At 42.1% G+C, this 19,352-nt stretch overlaps 1 protein-coding gene across 6 annotated transcripts in view; it reads left to right on the top strand.

Moving 5' to 3' along the window:
- Positions 1-19,352, top strand: part of FBXL20 (F-box and leucine rich repeat protein 20) — an 87,142-nt gene that overhangs the window by 22,921 nt on the left and 44,869 nt on the right. The window contains exon 1 of one of the 6 annotated variants that reach the window (XM_037495051.2): positions 10,134-10,240. The exons of the other annotated variants lie outside the window; for them this stretch is intronic. The gene's annotated coding sequence lies outside the window, so the exon portion shown is untranslated. Of the gene's footprint in view, positions 1-10,133; positions 10,241-19,352 lie in introns of those variants that run through there. 6 annotated transcript variants of the gene reach the window in all.

The raw sequence follows: 19,352 nt of genomic DNA, 5'->3' as shown, positions 1-19,352 counted from the left end.
TAAGATAAACCGCTCAGAAAAGTCAGTGTATCTTTATAAGTAAAGAAGTACAGAGAAGCCAAGAAATTCTTTCTGAAAGCCTACAGTGGGAAAGAGGTATAGTTCTTTAACAGAGAGGATCAAAGAGTATATGAAGTTAGCGCACAACTTTTAAAAATGGGTAGAGTTCTAGTTAGAAGATATAAAACTACAGAAATGAGAAAGCTTAGACTCTGAGAAGCAAGAAGTTGTCCAATTTTTTAAAAAGATTATTTATGCATACAAGAATGGGGGAACAGGGGTCTCCCCGGTAGCGCACGGTTGAGCGCTGGGTTGCGAAGCTGCCCCGCAGCCTCTGCAGCTCCGGTTCGATCCCTGGCCACTAGGTGAGGGTCCCACATGGCGCGCAGACCTCTCCTGCCGCCCGCTGCTCCCCTCAGCAGTGTGCTTCGGTCCTTCTGCTTGCTCTGCTCCCCGCTCTGGCTCTGGTGAATTCTCTCACCCTCCTGCACTTCTGACTGTACCCAGCGCTTGTATAAATAAATAAATAAATCTTTTGAAAAAAATGGGGGCACAGGCCAGAGGTGTGGGGGGTGAGAGGACCCACCAGAAACAGAGTGGGGAACAGAATAGGCAGACTGACCAAAGTACACTGCTGAGGGGAGCAGCCGGTGAGCCAGGGGACGTCTGCTGTGCCATGTGGGCAGCTCCCTGGCCAGGGATGGAACTCACGCAGCGGCCGCAGATTGCCTCATAGGTTGCATCTCAACCCCATGTGCCACCAGGGAGGCCCAGTTGTCCAATTTTAATTGAGCATTTTAGTTCTTCATTTCAATTGTGTTACCCTTTGGGAGTTAATTATGAAACAAAAATTTAACCCTTAAACAGTAAGTAGTTTGCTCATTTTCAAGGTTATTTGCTATACATGTTTACAGAAATCACCAATTTCTAGTTTTAAAACAGCAAAGTAAAACTATTTCCAGACTTTTGAAAAATCACAGAATCTGGAAAATCTAGAATAATACAGTGCCATTGATTCTAAAAGACAGTTATTCACATATTTGCTAGTAATTGTGATGTTCTTCCATTCAAGACTGTATATTCCTTCTATATCCTTTTTCATAAGACTAAATTTTTTAACCTCTGTGTCCTGGGATTCATCTTCTAAATCATATTTACTCAGTTTCTTTTCTCAAATGCGACATTAACACTATTAACAACCACCCAGATTATATAGTAGGGTAGTTTTCTCCCTTAGTCTGGTCCTTTGCTTGCCGTTAATGTATTCTGACATTATAATTTTTCTTTTAAAGTTTTTCACAAAAAGTCACACAACTAACTCATAATAAACTAAAACAACGTAAGTTTTTTGTGAAACCAGGTTTATTGTTGTTGTTGTGTTGTTGTTGTTTTTTTTTAAATTTAAAGAGCAGGTTTATTAGAAAAAGGATAGAACAGTAAAAGACACTTGCATAGACACAAGTGGGCAGGAAGAGCTGCCCCGAAGGAACAGGTTTGCTTAGAGAGGCCTGCATGGTTGCAGGCAGGTGACTTTGAGGAGAGCGGCCAACGCTGAGGGAGGTCAGTGAAGAGAAGTCCTGGCATGGTACAGGTCACGGGCAGACAGGAAGCTGCTGCCCTGCAGGAGAGAGTTGGTGGAAGGAAGTACCTGCATAGTTACAGGTGGGCAGGCAGAGTGCTCCCTGTTTTGTATTTGGGTATCACTAGTAATTGCGTAATCTAAGTTAAAGATTCTCTCTCTCTTTTTTTAAGATTTATTTATTTATGCATACAAAAGCGGGGGTACACAGGCCAGAGGCATGGAGAGTGAGAGGATTTACCAGAGACAGAGTGGGGAACAGAACAGGCAGACTGACCGGAGTACACTGCTAAGGAGAGCAGCGGGTGAGTCAGGAGAAATCTGCTGTACCATGTGGGTTGCTCCCTGGACTGCCAGGGATTGAACTCATGCTGCAGAGGCTGTGGGCAGCTTCATAGGCTGCGTCCCAACCCCCTGCACCACCAGGGAGGCCCAAAGATTCTTAAACTGCGCCTCCCTAGTGGCGCAGGTGGTTGAGTGCTGTGCTGTGAAGCCATCTGCAGCCTCTGCAGCGCAAGTTCAATCCTGGGAGGGCCCCGCATGGCGCGGCAGACCTCTCCTGTCATGCCCGCTGCTCCCCTCAGCAGTGTATTTCGTCAGTCTGCCTGTGCTGTTACCTGCTCTGTCTCTGGTGATTCCTCTCACCTTCCCACATATCTGGCCTGTACCCTGGTTCTTGTATAAATAAATAAATAAATCTTTTAAAAAAAGATTCTTCAACTTATGCCTGTTTAGTTTGCACTTGGTAGTATCCTTCTGAAATTATGTGAATCCTGATCCTGTCATTCAAGGCATTATTTATCCTAATGAATTTTGTGGTTTTCAAAAGTTTAGTAAATACACATATAATTTTATCTGAGACATCTAGAAAAATGCAAAGAAATTTTGGTTAAACATGGGGATTTGTCTCAATGTGTATTTTCTTCCCTTTTCAAATAGCACTAAAATTACAATAAACAAGTAAAAAAGGAGAAATAAGACCATGGAGGGGGGAATGAGTGGAAGAAGAAACCATTATAGATGAGAATTCTGGCTACTTTCTTTTATATATATATTTTAAAGATTGTTTATTTATACAAGCACTGGGTACAGAAGCGCGGGAGGGCGAGAGAATTCACCAGAGCCAGAGCGGGGAGCAGAGCAGGCAGAAGGACCGAAGTACACTGCTGAGGGGAGCAGTGGGCGGCAGGAGAAGTCCGCGCGCCATGCGGGACCCCCCCCCCCCCTGTGGCCTGGGAACAGCCGGGGATGGAACCGGCATTGCAGAGGCTGCGGGCAGCTTCGCAACCCAGCGCTCAACCGCTGCGCCACCGGGGAGGCCCCTGGCTACTTTCTTAGAAGAAAAAAATGGATAGGAGAATGTTAAGTGCTTTGTTTAGTCAAGTGGAAGAAAGCACACATTCTGGATTGTCTGCAGAGACAAGCAAGTAGATTTACTCAACAAAACATTAAAAAAGACTTCATCATACCAGACAGCAAAAATTCTCTTGAAAGATGAGAATGAGATTTAAGTTTAAAAGTGTAGGTAATAGGGCCTCCCTGGTGGCACAAGGGGTTAAGCACCACACTGTGAAGCAATCCATAGCACTGTGAAGCAATCCGCAGCATGAGTTCGATCCCCGGCCTGCCAGGGAGCAACCACATGGTGAAGCAGTCCTCTCCTGTCTCGCCCACTGCTCCCCTCAGCAGTGTATTTCAGTCAGTCTGCTGTTCTGTTCCCTGCTCTGTCTCTGGTGAATCCTCTCACCCCTGCATCTCTGGCCTGTACCCCAGTTTTTGTATGCTGGCCTGTACCCCAGTTCTTGTAAAATAAAATATATCTTTTAAAGATTTATTTATTTATACAAGAACTGGGGTGCAGTCAGAGGCGTGGGAGAGTGAGAGAATTCACCAGAGACACAGAGGGGAGCAGAACAGGCAGACCTCAGAGACTGCTGAGGGGAGCAGAGGCGCGGTAGGAGAGGTCTGCTTGCGTGATGTGGGATTCTCGCCCAGCCAGCTGGGATTTAACCCGTGCTGCTGAGGCTGTGGACAGCTTCAGAGCGCGGCGCTCAACCCGCTCCACCACCGGGGAGGCCCAATAAATAAATCTTTAAAAAAATAAAAAATAAAAGTGTAGGTAATGGTTGGAAAGTCTTATATGAAGTATTTGTTAAGCTACTTTACCTGCTAGGAAACTGGGATGTTTTTCTCCAAGAAAATGGAAGCTGAAGATTTTAAATCATAAAATGGCAGTGGATAAAAGGAAAGAAAGGGTGGTATTAATTGCTACGAAATGATATGTTCCATCTTCAAAAGAAAGAACAGTATGTTGTTTTTAAATCAAATGAGAAATAGCTCTCGGAAATGAAAAAGATGGTAATTTCCCCTTCTTCCCAAAAAAATTAGAGGGAAGATTAGAAGTAACGTTGAAGCAATGATCTAGGAATTAGAGCAAAATGATTAAATGAAACATGAGAAGAATAACTTTAGAAATAAAAGGTATATCTGGAGGTTTAATATTTGACAAATGGTAATTCCAGATTGAGAGGACAGAGAGAATAGAGGGTGAGAAATATTTCCACAGCATTTTCCAAATTTTGTCATAGATTTGCACATTGAAAGAGCTGATAGAGTAGTAAGAAAGACACAGACCAAATGGGGATACATAGATTACACTAAAAGCTTTTAGGAAGAGTAAAAGTGACATTCAAAGGGCCAGTCAGAGTAGCATTGCATATCATAGCAGTAATTTAGGAAGATCAAAATCTATCAAAAACTACTGTCTTCCTTGGAAAGGTATTCCAACCTGTAATTTTATTCCCAGCGGAGTTATCAATCAAATGTGAGTCTAGAATAAAGATGTTTTTAGACATGCAAGTAACTCCAGAATTTCAGTTCTGACTTGCACACACGCGCAAGCGTGTGTGTGTGTGTGTGTCTGTGTCTGTGTCTGTGTCTGTGTGTGACTACTAAGGATTGTGACCTTAACTAGTAAGGGAGAAGATATCAATTCCAAGAAGCTGAATTCAGTCAAAGAAAAGAATCCTTGGAGAGCCTAAGATGACAGCCATGTAGCCAGTCTAGAGAATACCCCAACAAAGTGAAGCAAAAGAAAGAGCAAAGGGTTCTGGGGTGGTGCAGCTCCAGAAAAAAACAGTCTCTGATGTGTTTGAGCACTTGGAAATTATTGATAGACATGTGACACATGTAACATTTGAGGAAAAGCTAAATATATAGAAAGTAGGGAAGGAAGCAGTCACTAATTTGTAGGAAGGCGTGCATGGTCCTGTTGCTTTGCTTGACTCACTGAGCAGTAGTATCTGTACAGTCCTATGTTCCCACTGACTTTTTTTTTTTAATAGAGGCATGTTTTATTTATTTATTTGTTTGTTTGTTTGTTATGTTTATACATGCACTGGGTACAGTCAGAAGCGCGGGAGGGTGAGAGAATTCACCAGAGCCAGAGCGGGGAGCAGAGCAGGCAGAAGGACCGAAGTACACTGCTGAGGGGAGCAGTGGGCGGCAGGAGAGGTCTGTGCGCCATGCGGGACCCTCCTCCAGTGGCCTGGGAGCAGCCAGGGATCGAACCGGCGCCACAGAGGCCGCGGGCAGCTTTGCAACCCAGCGCTCAACCGCTGCGCCACAGGGGAGGCCCCCCCCCCATTGACTCTTGATTTTTTTTTTTTAATTTTTTTTTTAAGGCATGTTTTATTTATTTATTTATTTGTTTTGTTTGTTTGTTCGTTTTGTTTTATACATGCACTGGGTACAGCCAGAAGCGCGGGAGGGTGAGAGAGCTCGCCAGAGCGGGGAGCAGAACAGGCAGAAGGACCAAAGTACACTGCTGAGGGGAGCAGCGGGCGGCAGGAGAGGTCTGCGCGCCATGTGGGACCCTCCTCCGGTGGCCGGGGAGCAGCCAGGGATCGAACCAGCGCCGCAGAGGTCGCCGGCAGCTTCGCAACCCAGCGCTCAACCGCTGCGCCACCGGGGAGGCCCCGACTCTTGATTTAAACAAAGTTTATGGTAAAATTACATGGGATGTGAAAAGTGAAGGTACCGGTAGGAGCTGAATACTTGTATTCCATGGCAGGATGTCAGTGGAGACTTATCTAAATTTAATAAAGCATATTTAGAAAAGTAGAGGTGATTATCAGAAGATTTGATATGGGGCATAGAGATAAAGACAACCCTGCAGTTTTTCTAAAAAGTTCTCATGTCTTGGCCTCCCTGGTGCCGCAAGGGGTTAAGGACCGCACTGCGAAGCAATAGTAGCCTCTACAGCACAAGTGAGTTCAATCACCAGCCGGCCAGGGAGCAGCCCACATGGCGAAGCAGATCTCTTCTGTCTCTCCCCGTGCTTCCCTCAGCAGTGTGTTTTGGTGGTTCTGCCTGTTCTGTTCCCCACTCTGTCTCTGATGAGAGACCGCTCTTGTACCCCAGCTCTTGTATGCATAAATAAATAAATCTTTTTTTAAAAAAGTTCTCATGTCTTGATTGACTTACATAAAAATTAAGTTACATGGCACATTACAGAGACCTTTTTCCAGATATGTATCATCAATTAGTACCAGCCAAACACCCATTTATCATGCATCTTTTGTTTATGTTGTTTATGTTGTTCATAATAGCACCACTGCCTGTTGATATCATAGCTTTAGAAGTTTAACAGGCAGATTTTGTCTGTGGACTTGGTATCACTTTTCCTTAATGACTCTCCTTAGATTTCTTTCCTTTCACTTCAAAGAATCTTTGTTCTAATTTAATTTACTGTTTCTTCTGGCCTCTTTCAAATGTAAAATATAACATGCAGTTAGAGTATCTAAAGTACTGTGTGTTTTCTTATATTATTTGAAACGGAATGCTTTTTCTACAAATAAGTAGCTTGACTATGTGAAAATACAATTGCATTGGAAATATTTCCATAGCAGTATGATGATTTACAATGTGTATTTGTGAGTGAATTGTAAAATTACTATCTGACATATGTCTTGGAAAATTCCACGCATTTTGCCAGTTTTCAGTTTCTGGCACATTTAGATTAGAATTTGTGCGTGAGGAAATCAGGCCTTCTTTTCCTTGATTTACCAAGCCTTGTGGAATTTTGAAATATGATACCAAGCTAAACGAGTTGTTAATTCTTAATTGAATCCCATTAATTTTTGCTGTACTGACCTTAGTAGGTATATGGGGTAAGTGATAGAGAAGGAGGAGAGAGAACATATAATTATAATGCCACTTGGAATTTTTATTTCTTCTAGTTAACTTCATAATTCAAAAAGAATTTTCCAATAGGGCATGGAAGATCTCCAGGATTGAACAGTATCCACAGTGAGTTCCAATTATAGCCTGTGGTTCATCAGAGTTCATGGAGTCCTTGTATATTACTGGGGATAGTTAAAGCCAAGTAAGTAGACTACTCAGTAAAGAGCAGAATGAAAGTATGTACCTCATTTAGATTGAGAAGAATGAATTGGTACATAGTGGATATAGATTTTGGTTAAGTAAACAGAAATCAGGATAAAAGAAAACTCTGCATGCAGAAATAGTTGTTAAATGGTGTCCAAAGCAAAAATTTGACTCTTTTTTTCTAAAGATTTATTTTTATTTATTTATGCATACAAGAACTGGGGGGTAAGCCAGAGGTACAAGGGGTGAAAGGATTCACCAGACAGTGGGAAGCACAAAAGGCAGATCTACTGAAATAAACTGCTGAGGAGAGCAGTGGACAAGACAGGGGAGGTCTGATGGTTTATGCGGGTTAGCTCCCTGGCTGGGGATGGAACTCATGCAGTGGCTGGTGATAGCTTGATAGTGCTGAGACTTTAATCCCTGCACCACCAGGGAGGCTCTCAAAAGTTTGGCTTTTTAAGTATTGTACCAGTTTTCTAGATATATTTCTGCTCTGATGTTTTTTATCTAGGGATTGATTTGTTAGGATTAATTTAGTCGTGAGATGGTAATGCTCTGGCAGTATTTTGCTTCTAAAAAGAAATTATATTCCTACTGGGGCAAAATGTTGTGTGGAAGAAATGCAGACTTGTTTTAGGTTTATTTAGCCATGCAAAAATGTTTTTCCTCTTAGATTCTGGCAAGAAAACCAGCCAATTGGAAAAACATCTGGTGTTGGTTGAGGGAATGGCATCATCAGTAAAAATTACTTATAGGAAAAAAATAATTTTAAAAAAATCTGCAGTTTCAACTTTGGATTTCTTTGTTGCCAGGAGGCTCTTTCCCTGTCAGGGAGCCAAAATGAAATCCATGAACTGGAGGGGTACCCAGGGACCCCAAACAATTAAAGGGGAAAAAAACCCATTTTGCTCTTTCCAAGGTCCAGCCATCCACATGCGCAAAGGCAAAGAAACAGACTCTTAGTGTGCTCAGAGATTTTTAATCGGTGTGGAGAAAAAAAGGAGAAAGAATTTCAAATAATAGACTCCCAGACAAACTCCAAAAATTACCTCTCCCCTCATGGGCAAACACTCAGCCAAATAGGCTCTGCCCAAAGCAACGCAGCTGAAGCTCGAAAGCTTGCCGTAAGTCTAAGACTGCTCCTTCTGGGTAACCACAAGAAAGAGTATAGGCAGGTCCCAGAGAGCAGTGATGAGAGACCCGAAACTCAAAATGTGGGCCTCGGTGGCGCAAGGATTAAGACGCAACCTATGAAGCAATCCGCAGCCATTGCAGCACAAGTTTGATTCCTGGTCAGCCAGTGAGCAACCCACATGGCGCAGCAGACCTCTCCTGCATCGCCCGCTGCTCCCCTCAGCCATGTACTTTGGTCAGTCTGCCTGTTCTGTTCCCCACTCCATCTCTGGTGAATCCTCTGAACCCCCATGCTTCTGGCCTGTACCCCAGCTCTTGTATGCATAAATAAATAAATCTTTTAAAAAAAAAAAAACTCAAAATGTGCCATATAATTCACTGCTAGGTAAAGATAATGACTGCTATTATTTCTGCCTAAACAATAAAACTGGCTGAACCAAGCACCAGAAAGAGGTACCCCACATAGCTCTCCCCTCTCTACACATGTTCCCTTTCTCTCCTTTCTACCACTAATACCTATCTGTCTTGCTCCTCCCTCCTTCCTAGCTGCTCCCCATTCAGGAAGTCGAGTTAATGGCCTGCTAGAAATTCTAATCCAAGGCAGATGCATGTAAATAAGGGTGCAGGAAATAGCGCTGAATCCTGCAGGCAAGGTGATGTGCCTCCCCCTTTCACAGCAATTCTGTAACATCTTTATGAAAGTTCATTCTTTTTTTTAAAGATTTATTTATTATGCATACATATTTTATTTATTTTATTAATGGGGTGCAGGCCAGAGTTGCAGGGTAGGGGGGTGAGAAGAGACACCAGAAAGAATGGGAAGCAGAACAGGTGGATTGACTGAAATGACTGCTGAGGGGAGCAGCGGGTGAGACAGGAGAGGTCTGCTGCACGAGGTGGGTCAATTCCCTGGCCTGGGGTTGAACTCATGCTGCAGTGGCTGGGGATAGCTTAATAGTGCTGAGACTTAACCCCTTGTGTCACCAGGGAGGGCCCTGAAAACTCATTCTTAAGCTCTCCCTAAAATTTTTCTCCCACCAAGTAATTTGACCTGTGTTGGGCTATCTTTGTAAGTCACAAGTTTTCGTGCAAATTTATGAAATTTGGATCATGAATATATAAATTTTAAAATGTAAATCTTGTTTTTATAACTTTCGCTGTCTATCAACCAAACTAAAACTTAATGGCTTAAAACAATTATTCAGCCTCGTTGCTCCAAAATGTCACTAATGAAGCTGCAGTTATATGGTGACTTGACTGAGGTATAAGTGAGTAAAATGGCCTAAGATCTTGGCGTTATTGTCAGCTGTTTCTCTATTTCCTACATGGTCTCTCATCATTCAGAAGTTTAACCTGGACTTTCTTAGATGGTGCGAATGTTTCAAGATGGTAAAACTTCAGTCTCTAGCTGTTTCCACCACATTGTTTTGATAAGATCACTTCAACCCAGAGTCACAAGGTGGGAAAACAGACTCCACCTTTTGAAGAAGGCTGTAGCAAAATCTAATAGGGAATTACCACAATGAAATAAGATTCACTGGGGAGACCTTTTTTTTGTTTTAAGATTGATTTATTCATGCATACGAGAACCGGGGTCCGGGGTACACGCCAGATGTGTGGGAGGGTGAGCAGATTCACCAGAGACAGAGTGGGGAGATCTACTGAAATACACTGCTCAGGAGAGGTCTGCCACGCCATGTGGGATTCTCGCCGGCCGGCCGGGATGAAACCCGCACTGTGGAGGCTGCGGACAGCTTCACAGTGCTGTGCTCAATCGCCTCAGCCACCAGGGGAGGCCCTGGGGAGACTATTATTTATTTATTTTAAAGATTTATTTATTTATGCATGGGGGAGCAGAACAGGCAGACTGAAATACACTACTGAGAGGAGAGGTGGGCGAAACAGGAGAGGTCTGCTGCGCCATATGGGTTGCTCTCTGGCCGGCTGGGGATCGAACTCGTGCTGCAGAGGCTGCGAATTGCTTCATAGTGTGGTGCTTAACCCCTTGTGCCACCAGGGAGACCTGTGGGAAGACTTTATTACAAGATTTTACTATGGCCTGCTCTCTGGCTGCAGTGATCAACATGCGTGCAAAATAGGTCCTCCCAAGACCTCCAAAGCCTTTCTCAATAACAAGTAAGTTGCTATTTTTTGAAGTTCAGAGGTGTTTGAATGTCCTCATGTGCAATTCCTTTTGATCCAGACCTATGAACTGAAAGGGAATGTTACCTGCCCCATCCCAGCGTACACTGTTGTCACAGGAGTAGAATATGGCATTAGACTAATTCCCACTCAAAAAGAGAGGGAGAGTAACAGGAGGTGCATTGGTCCATATCAATTCTGAAATCTGGCTAGACAGAAGTCAGAGTCACCTACTCCAGGAGTGCCTTGATTGGAACCCAGTTCTGCTTCCTAGGAATGGTTCCCTAACCTATTGTTCTGAGTGATTCTTGGTATCCAATTCAGGGCTCTTTGCTTTCTGAGAGCTCTCTTGGAGAATGCCTTTGCACATAAGAAATGTCTTTGGAAGCAGAGTAACTTACTCAGCATTTTTCCTTGCTATGGAAAGTTGGGAACCCAGAGGCCTCTCTGCATTTCAAACAGTCTCTGTTCCTTTTAATCCAGCTGGTATAAATTCCTTTAAAATGTTTGGGATTTCCCATGAATCTGATTTATGTTATTCCATGTTCCTGAGGTTACAATGTTATAGCTTATTTTAAGACCTTTCTCTACCTTGGTTGTGTCAGGCTGCTGTGGCATAATTCCTTTAAGCCTCTTAGGGGCTCTTTTGTTTAGTTGAGAGTGGGTTAGACATGGCTTTAAAAATCTCTGAATTCCTACTGTAAGGAACTTAATAGCCATTCCTTGATCTGATATTTACCCTTAGAGGATTTCTTGTTTTGAGAATCTTCATTGACTTCATTGATTTAGAGACAGAAGATGAGAAATAATTTTATTTTCCAATCTAATCAATAGTAAATTCTAGACTATAAGTTCTTTGCAAATTTTTTTTAAAAAATCACAAATTTGGAGATCTAATTGTTTTTGTTAAATTATTCCTGAATAGAGCAGCATTCTGCATAGATACTACAAGAAATTTACACAAATTGAAGAAGGTATTTATAGATAGAAAGATGCTGGGATACTCTTTTTAGCCTACGGGATAGGGAAAAGAGTCTTATCAGTGATTACCTCACTGGTGCTGATTAGGAAACTCCAGATTGTTTGGTTTAGGATTACACTGTAAGGAGAGGTTGCCACTGCCATGATTAAGCATTACATCTGGAAGGGGTCCTGGCTTGAACGACTCCATTTTGGGCGTGCGTGTGCATGTATTTTAAACACTGTAGTTCTCCCTTTATTTATTTATTTATTTATTTTTTTAAAAGATATTTATTTATATATACAAGAACTGGGGTACAGGCCAGAGGTTTGGGGGCTGAGAGGATTCACCAGAGACAGAGTGGAAAACAGAACGGGCAAATTGACTGAAATACACTCCTGAAGGAAGCAGCAGGCAAGACAGGAGAGGTCTGCTGCGCCATGTGGGTCAGCTCCCTGGCGGGGGACCAAACTCATTTTTTTTTTTAAGATTTATTTATTTGTTTGTTTGTTTATGCAAGCACTGGGTACAGTCAGAAGCACGGAAGGGTGAGAGAATTCACCAGAGCCAGAGCGGGGAGCAGAGCAGGCAGAAGGACCCAAGTACACTGCTGAGGGGCGCAGCGGGCTGCAGGAGAGGTCTGCGCGCCATGTGGGACCCTCCTCCAGTGGCCGGGGAGCAGCAGGGGATCGAACTGGTGCCGCAGACGCTGTGGGCAGCTTCGCAACCCAGCGCTCAACCGCTGCGCCACCAGGGAGGCCCTGTAGTTCTCCCTTTAACGTGTCTCTTACAATACTTTATCACACAACTAAAAGAAACCAGTTTGTACTTTTTTTTTAATATTTTATTTTATATAATTCTTAAATCATTTTTCATTTTTGTACAATGTGTGCATTTTCATTTTGGTTATATTCCCCATACAATTGCACCCCCCCTTATTTTGACCCTAATCCTTCTTCTCCCCGCCTCCCCCCAGCCCCGTAGTGTGTCTTTGGTTTATAGTTGCTTGTTGATTTTTTATTTTTACTTTGTATTAATTAGTCTTTTTCCTGGTCCCTTATTTAGGTTTTCTAAATTCCTGCTATGAGTGAGGCCATCCAGTATTTTTCTTTTTCTTTCTGACTTACTTCACTTAGCATGATCCCTTCTAGCTCCATCCATGTTGCTGCAAACTGCATGTGTTTATCTTTTTTGATTGCTGAGTAATAGTCCATGGTGTATATGTACCACATCTTCTTGATCCAGTCATCTATTTTTGGGCATTTGGGTTGCTTCCCATAGCTTAGCTATTGTAAATAGTGCTGCTATAAACATAGGGGTGCAGGTGCCCTTTGGAATTAATGTTTCTGTGTCATTTGGGTAAATACCTAGGAGTGGAATTGCTGGATCATATGGAAGCTCTATCTGAATTCTGGTGATTGGTGCATAACTTTATAAGGTTATCAAAAGTTATTGAACATATGCTTAAATGCAGTGAATTTTATGGTATGTCAATTATATTATCAACCTGTTAGAATGCTGTATGCAAATTAAATGCCATGATAGTGAAAACAATAATAATTATTACTTTTTAATAAGAAAGTTAATGTAGCTAGTGAGTCATAAACTACACCTTCAAATTTTTGTTTTTTTCAGGTTATTTGTTAAAATGGTATTCAGTCTGTTTCTGTGCTGATCTTACTTGCTAAACTGAGGGTAACATTGAATTTACTCATTTTTTTTTCCCAAAGCACTCTACTATAGAGATGGAAAGTGAAGAGATCGTAGAAATCTACTGGAATTTGCAATTAAAGTGAGGCTTTCCAGATCTCTAGAGTATAAATAACATTGGTTACTTCTAGGCACTGTGTTGGTTGCTGTCTACACTGTGATGAGCCAGACAGACAAATAAATCCCCTTTCTTCTCAGTACTTACAGTTTGATATAAAGCATACCGTATCAGCTCAGAACTGGTGTTCCAAACTTTGGGGTACTTTGGGATTCATAGAAAAGACAATCACATCCAGTTAGGAAGACTAGAAAAATGTTGTGGCATAGATAGCATATCTATTAGATATTTATCTATTTGTATTGACAAAATATGCAAGTTTGGTTGCAAGGGTGCTTTAGAGTAAATAGCATGAACAAAAGAGTAGAGCCTGAGAAGCAAGTGGTCCTTAACTTGTATTTTATTTGTTTCCTTCCTATTGATTATAGTTTACTATATATAATTCAGAGTTGCATGAATTATTAAATTAACCATTATTTAATTTTTTATAGTTTCTTTTGTTTATTGTCAGTTGTTTAGGTAACTAGAAAACTTTGTGGGTACATTTCATACCTCTGTATGTTGCACATGCTTCACTCACCCTCCACTAATACTCCCAACACCATTATTTATTATGCCGCAAAAAAGCTTTTGATTTTAGTTGTTAGGTGTTTCCTAAATTAAGAAGTGTTAATATACGGGGAAAAACATTAAAAAGTTTTTCATTGTTGGGGGGCCTCCCTGTGGCACAGCGGGTTGAGCGCTGCGCTGTGAAGCTGTCTGCAGCCTCTGCAGCCGCAGATTCAATTCCTGGCCGGCCAGGGAGATTCCCACATGGTGCAGCAGACTTCTCCTGCCTCGCCCACTGCTCCCCTCAGCAGTGTCTTCCATCTGTCTGACTGTTCTGCTCCCTACTCTGTCTCTGGTGAATTCTCTCACCCTCCAGTGCCTCTGACTGTACCCCAGTACTTGTATAAATAAAAATAAATCTTTTTTAAAAAAAAGTTTTTCATTGTGGAAAATACATGTAACAAAATTTGCCATCTTAGTCATTTTTCAGTATACAAAATAAGGCGGTTTTCTGCTTATCTTACAATTGTGTCCTTCAACTTCATGGTGCAATATGAAGTTCACTTATCCTAGTCACATTTCAAGCAGTAATTCAGGAAAGAGTGAAGAAGGGACACACCCTCCTCTCTTAAAGAAACTCCCAAATTTACATGCATAATTTTTTTTTAATATCCTGTTGCTCAGAACTGAGTAACCTGGCCTTATCTAGCTGCAGGGGAAATAATGTCATCTTTCCATATTTTGCTCTTTAAAAATTGGGAATTCTAGGAAATACTTATTGGGGGATAATTAGTATTCTCTGCCAAAATATTCATTTAATTTTGTATATCTTTTATAAAGGCTGAGTAATGAGTCAGATATTTTAATTTCCTTTCTTAGAGTTGGTAACTATAATTTAATCAGCAGGGGTCACTGTTGAGCAAATTTTTCTTTTCTACTTCCTTTCTTTGTTCACTCTGTTATTGCCCACCAGGATTCTTGCTTTTAAGCTTCTTTAATTGGTTTCCTGGTCTTGTTTGTGTGCTGAGCCATGTAACTTTTTTTTTTTTTTTTTTATAGAGGCATGTTTTTATTTATTTATTATTTTATTTGCTTGTTTTTGTTTATACATGCACTGGGTACAGTCAGAAGCACGGGAGGGTGAGAGAATTCACCAGAGCCAGAGCGGGGAGCAGAGCAGGCAGAAGGACCGAAGTACACTGCTGAGGGGAGCAGCGGGCGGCAGGAGAGGTCTGCGCGCCATGTGGGACCCTCCTCTGGTGGCCGGGGAGCAGCCGGGGATCGAACCGGCGCCGCAGAGGCCGCGGGCAGCTTCGCAACCCAGCGCTCAACCGCTGCGCCACCGGGGAGGCCCGAGCCATGTAACTTTTTAATGTTAGTGAATTGATCCCCAAAACCAATAAGGCACTTTGCTCATTTGAATGAACACATTAAGAAAAAAATCAGGGCCTCCCCTGTGGCACAGTGATTGAGTGCCATGCTGTGAAGCTGTCCTCAGCCTCTGCAGCGCCGGTTCGATTCCCTGCCGGTCAGGGAGAACCCCACATGGCGAACAGACCTTTCCTGCCTCGTCCGCTGCTCCCTTCAGCAGTGTGTTCGGTCCGTCTGCCTGTTCTGCTCCCCACTCTGGCTCTGGTGAATTCCCTCACCCTCCCACACTTCTGACCTGTACCCAGTTCTTGTATAAATAAATAAATAAATAAATAAATAAATAAATAAATAAATAAATAAATCTTGAAAAAAAAATCAGAAAGGCTAAAATAATAACAAAAAAATACTTCTCACTATTCAGGAACTCTGTTTGATGATGCATTTATAATTTGTAATAAGTAACTTCAAAGGTATATTTCTCAGGTAATTTTTAGAAAAGCAATTATAGTTGTATACAGAGCAATAATAAATGCTAATAATGTATGACAAATCAAATCACTGTTAAAAAAAACTGAATATTAATAAGAATGTCCTAAACTAATGTTAACTCCATAAAAAGAAAAACAAAAGGAAAAAGAGAATGTCCTATTCCTAGAGGACAGGACTGTTGTAGTATATGTTTGCTTGGTTAGGTGCTGATATCCTACCTTGAAACAAATAGAGGGCAGACTGTACCCCAGTACTTGTATAAATAAAAATAAATCTTTTAAAAAAGTTTTTCATTGTGGAAAATACATGTAACAAAATTTTCCATCTTAGTCATTTTTCAGTATACAAAATATGGTGGTTTTATATCTAGTTGCTCCTGTTTTTCTCCTGACCACTTTCTTATAATTGTTTGTGAATAGTTTATAAAAATACATAGCAGTATAACCCGGTGTTAATATAAAGCCAGGTTACCTAAAAATGTCAGTTGTTTGAACCATCACTTCACTTCCTCTACAGCTAGTATATTTAAATCCTTCAAAAATTCATTGTAATGCATTATAACCTTCACCTGTTGGTTTTGTCATCCTTTATAGTTTTGCATACATATCACACAGTTTGGATTTAGTTGAAATAGAAAATATCTAAAACACTCATATATTCTGCTTCTATGAAATATTAGTTTTATACATAATACCATAAACTGGAGCAGATGCCATATGGGTTTCCTGTATAACATGTAAAATGATTTGGGTCTATCTTCAGGATTATTTTTGAGCTCCATTGATATGTATGTCACAAATAATGAAGTCCTCTGGTTATAGGAGTATGAGTTGTAAATTTTGGGGGTGTTCCTGAGAGCCTCAGTCTATATTTTTTTTTTTTATTTTATGCATACAAGAGGCCAGAGGTGTGGGGGGTGAGAGGATTCACCAGAGACAGAGCTGGGAACAGAACAGGCAGATCAACTGAAGTACACTGCTGAGGGGAGCAGCGGGAAAGTCAGGAGAGATCTGCTGCGCCATGTAGACTGCTCCCTGGCCAGCCGGGGATTGAACTCGCGCTGCAGAGGCTACAGACAGCTTCACAGGCTGCGTCTTAACCCCTTGCATCACTGGGGAGGCCCCTCAGTCTATTTTATCTGTCCATTCTTTCTCAAAACTTCAGGAAGCATCAGGGTCTTCTGGAGGGCTTGATAAGATTCATAGACAACAACTTTCCCAGTTCTAATTCTGTTGGTTTGGTGTGTAACCTGAGAATTTGCATTTCCAACAAGTTCTGCTTGATGCTGATGTTGCTAGTTAAGTGACCACAGTTTATGAATCACTGATCTCATCTGTTCTTGGAAACTTATGTTACTTAGGTGTAAACAGACGGGGAGGGAAATGCAAACCTAGATGGATGTCCTATATACACAGTCTCTCCCAAATCCCTCCAGAATACTGACTTTTCCTTCTCCCTTTGTACCACTACAGAGACAACAATATTCAATCTGTAAAGGCTGAAGTAAGGCTGAAATTAGCTGCTGTGTCTTTTACTCCTTTTTTATATCAAGAATTGTAGAAGTCATGGGATCAAAATTCCGTTTATATTTTTTATTAATTACTGTGTATTACTGTGCATAGTCAAATGAACAAAATGCCTTATTAGGTGAGATACATAGCATTTTAAAAAGTACTTTGAATATACAAAATAAAGAACTTAGCATTTCTTTTTTTTTTTAAGATTTATTATGCATGCAAGAACTGGGGTACAGGGCAGAGGTGTGGGGGCTAAGAGGATTCACCAGAGACAGAGTAGGGAACAGAACAGGCAGATTGACTTAAATACACTTCTGAGGGGAGCAGCAGGCGTGTCAGGAGAGGTCTGCTGCGCCATGTGGGTAGCTCCCTGACCAGGGATTGAACTTGTGCTGCAGTGGCTAGCTTCATAGGTTGCATCTTAACCCCTTGCATGACCAGGGAGGCCTAAACTGAGCATTTTTTTTTTTTTTGAAGTTTTGTTTTTTTATTTATATAAGCACTGGGTACAGTCAGAAGCGCGGGAGGGTAAGAGAATTCACCAGAGCCAGAGTGGGGAACAGAACAGGCAGATCGACGAAATACTCTGTTGAGGGGAGCAGCGGGCAGCAGGAGAGGTCTGCGCGTCATGTGGGACCCTCGCCTGGTGGCTGGGGATCTAACCGGTGTTGCAGAAGCTGCGGGTAGCTTCGCAACCCAACGCTCAACTACTGCGCCACTGGGGAGGCCCTAAACTTAGCATTTCTAATCTAAAAATGATTCTTTTACTTTTCATGGATTTGATTTGGGTATGGTCTAGTAGATTGTGTGTTTGGTTTATCAATTTATGCTACAAATGTCATTGTTTCCCAAACTTTCTCAAACTGAAGATGTTAGGGGGAAAGGATGTCCTGAGCTAATCCCATACAGGCTTTGTGGACTCCACTCCCAGTCCAGACTAAAGCCATCAAGACATTGGGAAAGACAAATCCCATCACCACCCAAGGGAAGGTGACTGGGACCTGAGGGTGGAGTTAAGCAGCCAGGTTGGGTATAAAAACCAGACACATGGGTCTTGGGGGGGGCTCGCTGTCACTCGCCTCCTGGCTTCACGGCTCCTGGCTTGCAGCCAGCTTTCAGAGTGCCATTTGGGATTCCAGGTCAGCGAATCGGATAGGACTCATTTAAAACTTTGTCTCCCACTTTTCTCCCTGAGCTGTGCATTTCCTCATTTCCCCTTCCCTTGTAAATAAACCTTTTATTAACCTTTCGCGTGTGCCTGCAGTAGAGTATTGATAAGTCCTTTTAAGCGCGCGGGTGAGGACCCACAGTCAGGCACCCCGTTTTGTATCGGGGCTGCCCTATAACAAAGATATGTGTGTTTTTTGGTTTTTTTGGGGGAGAGATTTTTTTGCTGCCCAACTCTGTGAAGTCTATATTTGCAAGACATTGTTATTTTTATCGTTTACTCTTTTTTTTTTTTTTTTTTTGGGTGGGACCCTCACTGGTGGCTAGGGATCAAACCGGTGCTGCAGTGGCTGCGGACAGCCTCGCAACCCTGCGCTCAACCGCTGCGCCACCAGGGGAGGCCCTTATCGTTTACTCTTGATTATTCAGCTTTTAAAATACATTGCAAACATTCTGTACAATGTTTTCCTGTATAGGAGCATTATCATAATGGTGTGGCATCTTGGAAACCGTATCATTTCAGAAAATATGAAGCATGTTTAGGAGGAAATATGATGGCTTTGCTTTGAAAGAATGTATTTGTCAGGCAATGACATTACTTCTATTATAAGATAATCTGTTTGCTATGCTAACATTTGGTAGATGATTGACTTTCCATTACCAGGTCCTGTTAACTTTTGTAAAAATCCTTTTCTCTAGTTCCTCCTCCCCACCCCCCATGCCACTGTTTTTCCTCTAATTGTGAAGAGACCAGCATCATTTTTTATAATTTATGCATACAAGAGCCTGGGGTACAGGCCAGAGATGCGGGGGGTGAGAGGATTCACCAGAGACAGAGTGGGGAGCAGAACAGGCAGACTGACCGAAACACACTGCTGAGGAGAGCAGCGGGCGAGACAGGAGTGGTCTGCTTCGCCATGTGGGTTGCTCCCTGGCCGGCTAGGGATCGAACTCGTGCTATAGAGGCTGCAGATTGCTTCATAGTTCAGTGCTTTAACCCCTTGCGCCACCAGGGAGGTCCTGCATCATTTTTTACTTGAAAATGATCTCAGTATATTCCTACTTACCTCTTACTACCAGTTCAGAATTAATTGCTTTAGGTTCTTCTAATAATTTCACATTTCTGGCCTGGTATACAAATTTTTGTCACCATCTAACCCCACCATGCACTTAAGAGTTCACCAACTTTATTTGTTGAGTCCCTACAATGTGTCAGGCTCTGTGCTCAATTCTGGAAATAATGGTGGCAAACATGCTCTCACAGAGATTTTCCTCTTAGCTGGA

This window comes from Talpa occidentalis, unplaced genomic scaffold (genome assembly GCF_014898055.3).
Source record: "Talpa occidentalis isolate TD23 unplaced genomic scaffold, MPIMG_talOcc4v2.1 talOcc4.7, whole genome shotgun sequence".
Lineage (NCBI taxonomy): Eukaryota > Metazoa > Chordata > Mammalia > Eulipotyphla > Talpidae > Talpa > Talpa occidentalis.
Note: the sequence above shows the minus strand (reverse complement) of the source record. Positions and strands in the feature narration are given on the sequence as shown.